The following is a 13,866-nucleotide window of genomic DNA, read 5'->3' on the forward strand; positions in this document are numbered from 1 at the left end:
TAGGAATTCGCTTTGAATACTAAGAAGAAAGTGGGACTTGGGGCTGGGGATAGAGGAAACAAGAAAGACACAATGTTGATGACTGTTTAGACTGGGTGACTGATGAAAACTCCTCTGCCTATTTTTGTGTACATTTGGAAATTTCCATCAGAGGTACAGGCAGGGTGCCCTGGAAACTCAAAAGTGAATGAAACACACCAGAGGCCTCAATGCAAGGCCCAGAGCTGCTACCACTGTGGCTAAAGGCAGCTTACTGCCCTACACCCCCGTTCCTGACCTGCCAATCCCACCCCAGGGGGGACTGCCCAGAGCGGGAAATGCCCAGGGAAAGCAGCTCACATGCACTGCAAAGCAGTGTCATAACCACCAGTACTCAAACGCCTCCTCCCTGGGTTCTACTGCCCCCTTGCCCGTTTTCAGACAGAAGACAGAAATAAAGTCCTGTATTAAGCAGCAGCCTCTGGGCTGCCGTGCTTACGGGAAGTGCTTTTTCTTCACTTGAGAACACTCAGTCCAGCCACTGCTAACACCTGCCACTGACATCCTGCGATAACATCCTTCCAGTGTGTTCTCAGTGCGTAAATAAAACAGAAAAGTGGGGTTATGTAATATACAAATTATTTAATAACTCGCTTTTCTAAATATATTGTGACCAGATCTGGTTTTGGGGTTTTGTTTCTCTGTAGCCTATTTCCGGTTCATCCTTTCAAATGCTTAAGGGCACTGAAATAATTATGAGCAAATCTAAGAAACTGACAGCATTTCATGTATGCAATAGTTTCAGCGTCAGGCTAAAATATATCTTTCCAAAAAAAGTGTATCTTATTTATATCAAGACCTTGAACTCTGCTTAGATAAATTTAGCATTATTTTCAACACAGGAGTTAAACATTTAAACAAGGGGAACATAACTAAGATACTGCATGTAATGTATTCATTTATTAGGATACTATGAAGTTTAAATCCTATGTTTTTACAAGTGATGCCCTTTTGTATATCTGGCTCCTTAAACTTCCTCTGTTTTGATCTGACAGTTGGAACTGTTTCAGAACATTCCAGAGAACAGACTAAGGGCAGACTTCTGCATCTTCTACTACCAGAGCACCGCATCCTATACTATCCATATCAGGAATCCTCAATTGAAGGATAGCATGTTAAGCTTTTGTTTTTGTTTTCTTTAGCATATAATAATGTTTATTTTAGAAAATTCAGAAAAGTAAGGCAGCCCGGGTGGCTCAGCAGTTTGGTGCCACCTTCAGCCCAGGGCCTGATCCTGGAGACTCAGGATTGAGTCCCACGTCGGGCTCCCTGCATGGAGCCTGCTTCTCCCTCTGCCTGTGTCTCTGCCTTTCTCTCACTTTCGCTCTCTGTGTGTCTCTCTCATGAATAAATAAAATCTTCAAAAAAAGAAAAAGAAAATTCATAAAAGTAGAAATAAGAATAATCCAAATTAAAAAAAATAATAATAATCCAAATTGTACCACCCCTGGTATCAGGGCACAATCCCTGACATCAGTTTGGAAACTTTCCTCGTCTTACTTCCTATGCACGGTGTTTTGCACACAGCTGAATGGCATTCTGTACACACTGCCTCTCTGTTTCCCCAACATCACAAAGTACTGTCCACATTACTGCCTTCCTCAGTCACCGAAATGGCTGCAGCAGGCACAGAGAGCAGTAACTCCCTCTGCCACTTCCCAGTTGTGTGGCCTGGGCACTCAGCCACCTCATGGCAACATCCGCGCACTCATGAAAGTGAATTAAGACCACCCGTGCATGGTGCCTGATGCCAGCATGAAAGAGCTATGTCAGCTCTGGTCATTAATCCACTGAGTTGTTCCACTGGAGTGTCTTAGAGTTTGCATTTTTATATTTAATGCTGCAATGAACATAATGTCATCGTATTTTTTCATATTTAAGATTATTTCCTCAGCATATGATCCCACCAGTGGAATTACTGAGTCAAGAGTATGGACTTTTGGGACGCCTGGGTGGCTCAGCGGTTGAGTGTCTGCCTTTGGCTCAGGGCGTGATCCCAGAGTGCCAGGATCGAGTCCCACATCAGGCTCCCTGCGTGGAGCCTGCTTCTCCCTCTACCTATGTCTCTGCCTCTCTCTCTCCGTGTCTCTCATAAATGAATGAATGAATGAATAAATAAATAAATAAATAAATCTTAAAAAAAAAAAAAAAAAGAGTATGGGCTTTCCTGTTTTTCAAACATGCCATCAAATCATTTCCCCAAATGGTTGTACCCATATGTGCTGATGGAGACTGAAGAAGCTACAGGGTTTCTATAAACAGCAAAATCCAGCTCATGCACAATACTGGCTAGATATAAAAATACGCTCAGACAATTATGACTAGTACACAGTAAAAATACACTTGGACAATCAGACTCCTAACTCAGTATTGGGTTTTACAAAACTGGGTTTTACTTGCCCTCTTAAAGTACCTGAAAACATAGAGAAAAGAGATAAAGAACAATTTCTTAAACTTTCTTTTTGCTCAGTTTCTGAGTATCAATCCATCTTTATCAAAGAGTTCAAATACAAAGATGACCAAGTGGGATTAGATGTACAAGAGGAATAATTTATTTCAAATTTTCCCAAACTATGAAAAGAAGTAAACCAAGTCCACACCCCCCAACTTGAAATATAGGAGAGTTCTAGGATGACAGAAAGTCAGAAATACAATTGTTTCTGTTCAAACCCTTCAAATGTGTAACTGTCCCATAACCATCCACAGGAATAATGCTATTATGAATCCCTCTGTGAACTCCACTGAGGCCACTCCAAAATGGTCAAGATTACCAACCAATTCTAAGAAACTCATAGCTGATTTTAAGTATCACAGGATATGTAGCTTGAGAGGCTGAATCCCACTGGAAAAAAAATTGCTTTCTTCAACGGTGCTGGGACATCCAAATGCAAAAGACTGAAACTGGACCATTACCTCACACCATCTACAAAAATTAACAGAAAAAGAGCTAAAACCATAAAACTCCTAGAAGAAAACATTAAAGTACATCTTCATGACCTTGGATTCAGTAATGGTTTTTCAAATAGGACACCAAAAGCATAAGTAAGAAAAACGTAGATAAAACTGGACTTCGTCAAAATTTAAAACTTTTGTGCATCAAAAAACACTATCAAGACAGTGAAAAGAGGGGCGCTTGGGGAGCTCAGTCAGTTAAGTGTCCTACTCTTGGTTTCTGCTCAGGTCATGATCTCAGCGTCATGAGATCAACTGCTGTCTGGCTCCATACAGAGTATGCCTGGGATTCTTTCCCTCTCCCTCTTTCTGCCCCTCCCCCCACTGGCATGCATTCTCTCCCCCTAAAATAAATAAATACTTTTTTTAAAAAAAGACAGTGAAAAGAGACCCCACAGAATGGGATAAAACTTGTTGATCTGATAAGGGTCCAGTATTCAGGATATATAAAGAACCCCTCAACTCAACAACAAAAAGATAACCCAACCTAAAAATGGGTAAAGGATTGAAATAGACACTTCTCCAAAGAGACACAAGTGGCCAAAAAGCACAGGAAAAAATGTTTAAAATTATTAGTTACCAAAGAAATGCAAATCAATACCAGGAGATACCGCTTCACACCCACCAGGATGGCCATAACATATTAAAAAAAGAAAAAAACAACCAAGTGTTGGCAAGTGTGTTGAAACTGGAACCTCCTACATCGCTGTCGTGCTGTTGGAAATATAAGAGTGCATGGCCATTGTGAGAAACAATTTAGAGGGTCCTCAATAATGTAAACACAGAACTAGCCCACAATTCCACTCCTTGGGTAAATACCCAAAAGAATTGGAAACAGGCTTTCAAATAATAACTTGTTCACAGCAGCTCTATTCAAAACAGCCAAATAATAGGAGCAATTCAAATATATATTAGATGAAGGGATAAACAAAATGTGGTATATCCATACAATGGCACACTATTCAGCCATAAAAAGGAACAAAGTGTTGACACCCGCACAACATGGATGAACCCTGAAAACATGATGCTAAGGGAAAGATGCCAGATACAAAAGGCCACATACCGTGTGATTCCACTGATATGAAATGTCCAGAAGAGGCAAACCCACAGAGACAGACAGCACATGAGTGGCTTGGGGGGTAGGGAACAAGGAGTGACTACTTAATGGGGAAGAGGTTTCTCTGCAGGGGATAAAAAAGTTCTGCAACTAAATACTGGTGACAGTTGCACCACCACCGTGGTTATGTACCTAACAGCACTGAACTGTATACATTTAAAATGGTTACGGGGATCCCTGGGTGGCTCAGCGGTTTGGCACCTGCCTTCGGCCCAGGGTGTGATCCTGAGGTCCCGGGATCAAGTCTTGCATCAGGCTCTGTGCATGGAGCCTGCTTCTCCCTCTGCCTGTGTCTCTGCCTCTCTCTGTGTCTCTCATGAATAAATAATACTTTTAAAAAAAATAAATAAAACAAAATGGTTAAAATGAGGGGGCACCTGGCTGGCTCAGCAGTAAAATGTGTGACACTTGATCTGAGGATCATGAGTTCAAGCCCCACGTTGGGCGTGGAACCTACTTGAAAATAAGTAAAAATGTTTTAAAAATAAAATTGGTTAAGGGACACCTGGGTGGTTCAGTGGTTGGGCATCTGTCTTCAGTTCAGGGCGTGATCCCAGAGTCCGGGGATCAAGTCCCATATCGGGCTCCTTGTATGGAGCCTGCTTCCCCTGTCTCTGCCTCTCTCTCTGTGTGTCTCTCATGAATAAATAAATAAAATCTTTTAAAAATAAATAAATAAATAAAATGGTTACAATGGTAAATAAAGAAAAAGAACAAGTGTGCCCCTCTTTCATTTTGCTACAATGGACAAGGCACCACTCTACCTGGATCCTGGGGTGTACTTCACCATCGTAGGGCCAGAGGAGCCAGGCTCAGGAAAACCACCACAACCCAGGCACCGTGACATTCAGATGCAGGAGAGCAAAGCCAGCCAGAAGCAGGTGGCAGGGCACCCAAAGCACCACACTACTCAGACTTCTCAGAGGTGGTGGGAAGAGTCGGCCCAGAGCAGCACAAGCTCAGCACTGGATGTGGAGCCAATCTCAGGCGGGACTCACACTCCCTGTTTGAACAGCAATTCAAACCCACAGACCAACAAACATTCCAGGACTGATAAATCAAAACAAGAAAGTTAGAGGTAGGAGGGTAAAGATACACCATAAAACACACAGGCATAAATCTGAATTAATCTATTACAGAAACCAGAAAACCTATCTTAGCAAATACGAGCTTCTTGTTGTAGGATTACAGGAAGACACTGACTCTATTGAAAAATTAAAGTTTTTTCAAGGACAAGGAGCACCAAAATGAGAACAGGATGAAATTAAAGTACAACAAGCTGCGATACAGGCCATGATTAGAAAAGGAAGCAAAAACAATCACGCCCCAGCAGAATTAAAATCCACATGTAAGGGGCTAGAGGGAAAAATATACACTGCAGAAAATGTCATAGATCGTGTACAAGACAAAACCAAGACCAAACTGAGAGCTACAGGATATAGTGGAGAGAACACAAGACTGGAAAGAGCTCACATACAGAGGGGTGAAGAGACAGATACATCTACGAATATTAAGAACCACAGAAAAGGAACACAAAATAAACGGAGATGCAAAAGTCAGAGATACAACCCCCAAAAAAGAAAGCAAAGACCTGCCAGGTGGATGTGCTGAAATCACTGGGCGCTGCATGTCCCGGGCAGCACGGAGAGGAGGGCAGCACGGCTCCTGGGCCTGGGCCAGCAGCCTCAGCCCCAGGACACCGTGCCCCACATCCCCACCACGGGGCTCCATCCCGAAAGTTAAACAACAGATGGCGACCCAGCAAGCAAATGCTCCAAGGCCAAAGAGCCAGCTTGTAGGGGCTCTCCTGGGAAAAAGTGAACAATGTGGGCATCAAAAGGAATGACTGTGACTGATTGTAAAACACTGGATAAAAATAGTGAACCTCTGGTGACAGAAAGGGAGAGAAGAAGAGGAACATTTGCCTCTGCCGGGAATGACTTTCCTACCAAATCTTGACTTTGAAAATTGGTAATTAAACAGAAAGAATCCAGCAATTACCCTGCCTTTTTTTTTTTTTTAAAGATAAATCGTAGTCCTTCCCCAGTGGAAGTGGGGAAAATTTACAGAAGAATACCAACAGATAAACATGGATGAAGTGACAGAGGGGGGGAAATCTCCATTTTGCAAACTCGTTAATTGATTTGAGCAAGTCTTACCAAGGAATGCTGAAAACCGCTGAAGAGAAGGATATTTGCATAGTGCCCAGGAAGCACCTCACCGGTTACCTCCTGACTGCAAAGAGGGAAATCTACATTTCTGATGGAAAGATCTAGCATCTCCGCATAAAACAAATGATGACACAGCAGAGGGAACAGGCTGACAGGACACTGAGCATCCAGATGGAGGAGATCTGCCCAAAACATCAACCTGAATGTAATTGACTCTTCAAACCACTCATTTCCAGTTTACAGCCCATAAAAGGATCAAAGAAACCACAAGGAAACAATCAGACAAATCCAGACACAGATTTTACAAGACCACTGCCCCTGTCTCTTCAAAAAGTCAATGTCATAGTGGGGAGGGGAGGGAGAAGGTGCCCATAGGGAGCTGTTCTAAGCTGAGAGACTCCTGAAGAGGTACAACAAAATATAATGCATGAATTTTGATTGGTATATGGTCCCCCAAGGGAGGCTATAAAAGACATTTCTGGTTCAACTGGAGGAATTTTAAAATGATGTGCTTATTAGATATTAGAAAATTACAATTAATTTTTAGGTGTAGGGACGCCTGGGTGGCTCAGTCAGTTAAGTGTCTGCCTTTGACTCAGGTCATGATCTCAGAGTCCCAGAGTCTGCTTCTCCTTCTGCTCCTCACCTTGCTTGTGCTCGCATGCTCTCTCAAATAAAAATATTTAATAAATAAATAAAACTTTTAGGTGTAATAATGGTACACAGGAAAATATCCTTATTTTTAGGAGTCCTTATTTTTAGGAGCTTAGATAAAATAATGGTATTTTTTAAATGTCATTTTTAGGGGATCCCTGGGTGGCTCAGCAGTTTGGTGCCTGCCTTTGGCCCAGGGCGCGATCCTGGAGTCCCGGGATCGAGTCCCGCATCGGGCTCCTGGCATGGAGCCTGCTTCTCCCTCCGCCTCTGCCTCTCTATGTCTATCATAAATAAATAAATAAATATTTTTTTTTAAATGTCATTTTTAGGAGGTGCATGCTGAGCTATTTAGGGTTAAAGTGTTGTGATGTCTACAAACTACTTTCAAGAGGTTTATCAGATGATTTATATTCAATACATATAGATAAGGCATTCTCGGCAATATGTAAACAATTACTGATTCTTGGTAGTAAGTTATTAGGCATACACTGTACTATTATTTTTAAATTTTTCATAATCAAACATTGAAAAAGAGCTTTCCTTGCAAAGATATTCTTCACAGAATATATGGTACAATGCCCATAAAATTCAAGTGAAAACTTACATATACTTTCATTCCGACTCAGTTATACATACCCAGAAAAATGGTTTAGAGAGAAATATAAAAGTAACAGTAATGATAGTGCAGGTGGGCCTCCAGGTGCTGAAATCAGGAACTTACCTTCTTCCCTTTCCCTCCTTCCCCTCCTCTCCCCCCACCTCCCCAGCTTCACCCACTTCCTTCTCTGACTGGTCCCCTGCTCTGCCCACATCCTAAAGCCAGTGGCTGAGTTGGGGGGTGGGGGGCTCTCCCACGGTGCCACTGTTCCCTCTCTGGCTCCAGGAACCACTCCCACTGTTGCCACAGGACCGTCAAGGGGCTGGGAAGGATCTAGTAGGAAGAGGTGCAATCTGGAATCTATGAGGCTTGGGTGGCTTCATGGCATGCTGGCAAGCTACCTAACTGCTCTGAGTCTGTACCCCTCCTCTGTGAAGTTGGGATAGTTGAGAATATGTGGATCTAGGGTACCACTGCAGCAAAATCCCAGAGCTGGTCCTCACGTAGAACTCCAGAGAAGTGTTCCAGTATCCAGTCAAGGGAACCACAAGCCACCTCTTCCCAATCCCCATACCAAACCATCACTAAGTTCTCACAATGTCAAATCCAACTAACTCTTATCACCACCACCCCAACACTGGCCTAGGCTACCTGCACCCACTCAGGTGGCCACAACAGAGCCAGAGCAATCCTTTCAACATAGATCAGATTATGTCTCACTCCTTCCTAAAAGCAGGGACAGTTGGCTAGCTCAGTTGGTAGAGCATGTGACTCTTAGTCTGGGTGGTGAGTTTAAGACCCATGTTGGATATAGAGATTGCTAAAAAAAATAAAATCTTAAAGCAACAGCACCCCACTCCTACAGAGCCCCCTAACACAGCCTCCTACCCAGCCCCCCCGGCCTCATGGCCCTGTCAAGGACACCTTAAGTCTTGCCAACTCTATCCACACCAGCTTTCTTTCAGGCCCTTGACTTTCCCAAGCTTCCTCTCTGGCCACAGAGCCTTTGCACACCTCTTTGACCAACTACATCATCCTCATTCTTTTATTAATCCTTTAAAAAAATGTTTTTCATTATAAAATAGCACACATAAATATAAGCCCACAAAACAAAAGTGCATATAATTACCACAAATTGAGAACCTACTATCTAGGTCAAGAAACAGAACACTCTGGAAGCTTCCTCTCTCATGGAGCACCGAAACCTACCCAGATTTTTCCATCATCCAGACATCTCTGATAATCATTTCTCTGCATGCAAGCTTAAAGACACAAGCCGGCAAGACTAAACACCTAAGTGCCTATCTATTCTGTACACAACTTTCTTTCATGTCTGGCTTTTTTGGCCAGACTACATCAATGCTGTGATTAATCCTTAAATCAGCAGGTAGCAGCAGTTCGTTTTCACTGATGCAGAATATTCTCTTGAAAGAACATACCATAAGTTATTTATCCATTCTACTGCTGACTAATGTTTGGGTTCCCTCCACTTTTGAGCTATTACAAAAAATACACTAGTAATACTCTTGTACATGCCTCTTGGAGTACAGTAGCCTACATTAGCCATTAGATACACACACCTAGAAGTAGAACTGCCGAAACATAGGATATACATTTCTTTAACTTTAATAGACACTAGCGAAATGTCTTCTAATGTGGTGTCACCGACATAATATTCCCACTAACTGTGGTGAGCTTTCCCTTGCTCCACCTCCTTCCTAGCACCCAGAAAGAGACACCAAATGAAGAGAGATGCACAGGGCAAGGCATAGGAGTGGTGAGGAGCAGAGAATGTCCATGCCCTCTCTGGGCATGCCAACACACACACACACACACACACACACACACACACACTAATGTGTTTGCCAACCCAGAAACTCCTTGAATCTCCTTGTTAAAAGAGTTTTTATAACTCAATCTCCAAGCCCCCTCCGCTCCTACGAAGTTGGGGGTAAATGCTGAAAGTTTACACCTCTAATCACTTGTTTGGTCTTTCTGGTAACCACCTCCCATCATGAGTCACCCCGTTAGCAAAAATTCTGATGTAGCCAAAAGGAGTTCGTTATGAATAACAGAAGACAATCTTATCACTCACGTTCCAAGTGAACATAAATTTTAGGGGAACACTATTCCAAGTATTACTGACTCCAAGGTAAAAAGCAGCCAGCCCTAGATGCCAGCTCACTTCCACAGACCTTCGTCATCCCGTTTCTAGCCCTGTAATTCTGCAGTATCTTATCAACTGCCTCCTATTAGGCGACGGTGCTTAGCAGAATGGCTGGTCAGTTACTCAGCCCACCACTAATAGAAGCAGAAGTCACTTTCCCCTACTCACCTCTCCCTACCGCTCCCCATCCCAGTATCAGGTCAAAATCACTGATTACATCCTCCCAAAGCACTCTGGCTGTCACCTGCTTAACGCTCATCCCCAATCACAGTGCCACGCTAACTGTGTGATCACCTTACTAATGTCTGTCTTCTCTTCAGACTATTAGCTCCAGGGGTGTTTATGGTTGTCGTTCAGTAAGGTACACCAAGAGCCTAGTACACTTAACAATATTTGCTGAGTTAAAATGAATCTGTGAAACAAGAAAAATAATGACCAGTCCATGGTATTCCCACTCATATTCAATAAATTAACATTTTAAAAAGATTTTCATTGCTAATTATCTGCCAGATTCATTTTTATTTGCTCTTCTGGCTGCTAGAGATGAAGAATCAGCCAGCCCAAGCTAGGGAAGGAGGGGTTCAGAGAGAATGACTAAAAAGACAGAAGTAGGGCAGCCTGGGTGGTTCAGCGGTTTAGCGCCACCTTCGGCCCAGGACGTGATCCTGGGGACCGGGATAGAGTCCCACATCAGGCTCCCTGCATGGAGCCTGCTTCTCCCTCTGCCTGTGTCTGCCTCTCTCTCTGTCTCTCAGGAATAAATAAATAAAACCTTAAAAAAAAAAAAAAAAGACAGAAGTAATCATAAAAGAAACCATTTACTAAAGGCTGATAATATGCCAGGCCCTATGCTAAATGTACGTAGATTGTTCCATTAACTTCTATGACTTAACATCATTTCTATTTTAAGGATCTGACAACTAGTATTATCCTTTCTATTTTGCAGATGTAGTGCTCGCTTCGGCAGCACATACACTATTTTGCAGATGTGGAAATTGAGGCTCAAGAATACATTTATTGTCATTACTGACAACCCAGGAACTGGTATTTTCCCTGTTTCAGATCAGGAAACCAAGTCTTAAGTGGGAGTAGAATGTGAATCAATTTGTTTAACAACAAAGTTTAGACTCTTAAATATGCACATGAGCTTTAAAAACCGTTCATACCACTACGCACCTGCTAGGATGGCTATAATTGAAAGACGTAATAACTGAAAACATGGAGAAACTAGAACCCTCACACAGTGCTGGGGGAAATAAATGTAAAATGGTGCAGCCACTCTGGAAAACAGTCCAGCAGTTTCTCAAAGGTAAAGCACAGAGTTGCCATGTGACCCAGCAAACCTGCTAAGCAGACACTCATGAGAAATGACACACCACATATGTCCACACAGAAACAGGTATGTGAATGTTCACAGCGGCCTCATCCAGAATGGCCAAAAAGTGGGATTAACCCAAATGTGCAGGTGCCAACATGGGTAACCTCTGAATGCTAATGCTAAGTGAAAGAAGCCAAACACAAAAGGCAGACATACTGCATGATTCTATGTATGTGAAATGTCCAGAATCGGCAAATCCTCAAGACAGAAAGTAGATCAGCAGTTGTTGAGGCTGGGAGAGTTAGAAGGAATGAGGAACGGATGCTAACGGTTATGGGGTTTCTCTTGGGGGTGATGAAAACATTCTAAAATTGACTGCGGTGATGGTTGCACAACTGTGCATACATAAAAACCACTGAACTACATACTTTAAAGGAGTTAACTGTACGGTATGTGAATTATATCTTTATAAAGCTATTTTTTCAGTATTTTACAACTTAAACATTTTGCCTAATTTCTACTAGCCTTCATTTCACAATGGGAAAAATGCTTTGTTTAAATTTGAAATCAGGAATATGAACATTTTTCTGCACAAAGCCAAAAATGTTGGCTTTTTAAAAACTTTGAAATAGATTAAACTCTATCTTAACTGAGATGCTTTACAGAATCACACTGCTCTTTATTCAAATTTTAAAATGCCTTATAATGTGCTAGTGAATTAATTTACCAGTGTATTAGCCTATCTTCCCTTTCCACTCTAACTATGAGGTCCTATAGAGTCAGTATTGTGTGCCATGGTTAGGAAATACAAATGAAGTAATGGGCTTCCCAGGGACAGCTGGAATTTGGGAGAATATCAGACATGCATGACATGCTAAACTTCTAAATGACCATCTCAAATCTCCACTCATCAAGTTTTCAGTAACGCTAAAGGCTTGGAGAAAAGTTTTAAAAGAACCTCTTAAACTAAAGATTTCTTTGGAGTTTGGGAAAGCTTCTCTCGACACATATGTCATAAGGACTTGTTTCTCAAAGTCTGGTCCATGGACCAACAGCAGCATCTCCTGAGAGCTGATTAAAATGTAGACCCTCAGACCTACACCCCGGACCTACTCAACCAGAATCTGCTGTTAAACAAGATCCCCAGGGGATGTGCCTGCACAATAAAATCTAAGAAGCACTGTCATAAGATACTTCCCTTCCTTTTTCCATTAAGACAGCTTTTACCTCGCACTGGACTGGTATTTCAAAAACTTGACATGCACACACCTCTAGTCCTGGGCCAGCATGTCCTCAGTTCCATTCCTTGATCTTCTGCTCTACTCCAAATTGCAGAGGGGCTGATCCCTAACAGGCTGGGTTTCCCAAGCAAGAAGGGGATGGGGTTAAGACTCCAGCAGCAGCTGTGCCCCCTGAAAGGCACCAGGGCCCCCCAGACAACCGACAACCCCAGGCAGTTCAGCCTCTTGGCAGGTGGAAGCTGCTCCTGGGGTCTAAAACGCCACCTCCTCCCTGTCCTCCAGCTCAGGGGCGACAGTGGTTTCCTATCTGTTGCCTCATCTCAGGGTTGCTTCACTGGCCACTGTTTGCATCCTCAGTTCTTTTATCATCTGTGCAACCACTCCCCTACATTAAATTCCCTCTGTTTTAAATACTTCAAGTGGTTTCAGCTTTCCCATTTAGAATCAGAATGATACTCCTATCATTTCAGATATTTCTCTTATGCACCACATATACCACAGCAATTTTCTGAATGGCTTATATGCTTTAAAAATGGGGGGGGGGGGGGGAGCTACTGCACACAGAAAACCTCACACTTCCCACATTCAGACAATCTCTAACAACACGAAAGAAAAATTAGTCTTAAGCTATCTGTACAGCAGATGTGACTGTATTCAGCAACTCAAGTCCTCAGGGTGTATTTTTAACACTCTACCCATCACTCCTCCTCAACCAGAACAGCTGGTAGGTACAGCAGCTATTGTTTTTTTGTTTTGTTTTTGTTTTTGTTTTGAGGTGGGGGGAAGCCTCCTAAGGAACAGAATTCTGGACAAATACTGGAATCTCTGAGAGATCTAATCTTAATCACACTTGTAAATCACATGATCCACCCCACACTGGGCACACACCATGCTCCAGGACCAAACAACAGGGGGGAGCAACTCTTATCAGTATCCTTTAGGGATACTTGGAGATCTTCCTAAAAGCACATCTTGACTGGTCACTCCCATGCTCTGAATAACCCTCAGTGGCTCCCTCTCGCCCAAGGCCAAAAACCCAACTCCACAGCTGGCCCTTTAAAATCCAACCCAATCTACCTTTCCAGCCTCTTCCTAATTCTTCTCCACCTGACCCACTCACCTTCTGACCATTCCCAGGGGTGCCTAAACCTTTCCATACAATACGTGTCGATATGCATCAACTATGTGCAAAGCCCGTCCTTCCCCAATTAGGCTGGCAAGCTCTTTCCCTCCAGATTTGTTTTAAAGGGGATGTCCCCTCCCTGCCTGCCAGGGTAGCTGGATTCTCTCTCCCCTGAGCTTCCACAGGACTTACTACGTCTTACTGTCCCATGCACAGGCGTCCATCTCCTACAGACTAGGATCCAGACTCCTACTGTCCATCTTGGGATCCTGACCACAGTTCAGATCCAGATCCACCTCTACTACCTGTGACACCCTGAGCAAGTCACTTAACCTCTCTACCTCGATTTCCAATCCCCTGTAGATGGGGGCTGATGGATAACAGCCGACTCAATGGGTTCTCACTAGCACTAAATGAGTTAACCCGTGTAGACTGCTGCACAGTTAGCCCAAGAAAAGTGCCTGGCACACTGCCTGGTAAGCA

General features: G+C 43.0%; 1 protein-coding gene across 5 annotated transcripts in view; it reads right to left on the reverse strand.

Moving 5' to 3' along the window:
- DGKD (diacylglycerol kinase delta) overlaps nucleotides 1-13,866 on the reverse strand; it is a 108,937-nt gene that overhangs the window by 93,780 nt on the left and 1,291 nt on the right. The gene's annotated exons all lie outside the window — the stretch shown is intronic.

The sequence above is a fragment of the Vulpes vulpes genome, chromosome 9 (assembly GCF_048418805.1).
Source record: "Vulpes vulpes isolate BD-2025 chromosome 9, VulVul3, whole genome shotgun sequence".
NCBI lineage: Eukaryota > Metazoa > Chordata > Mammalia > Carnivora > Canidae > Vulpes > Vulpes vulpes.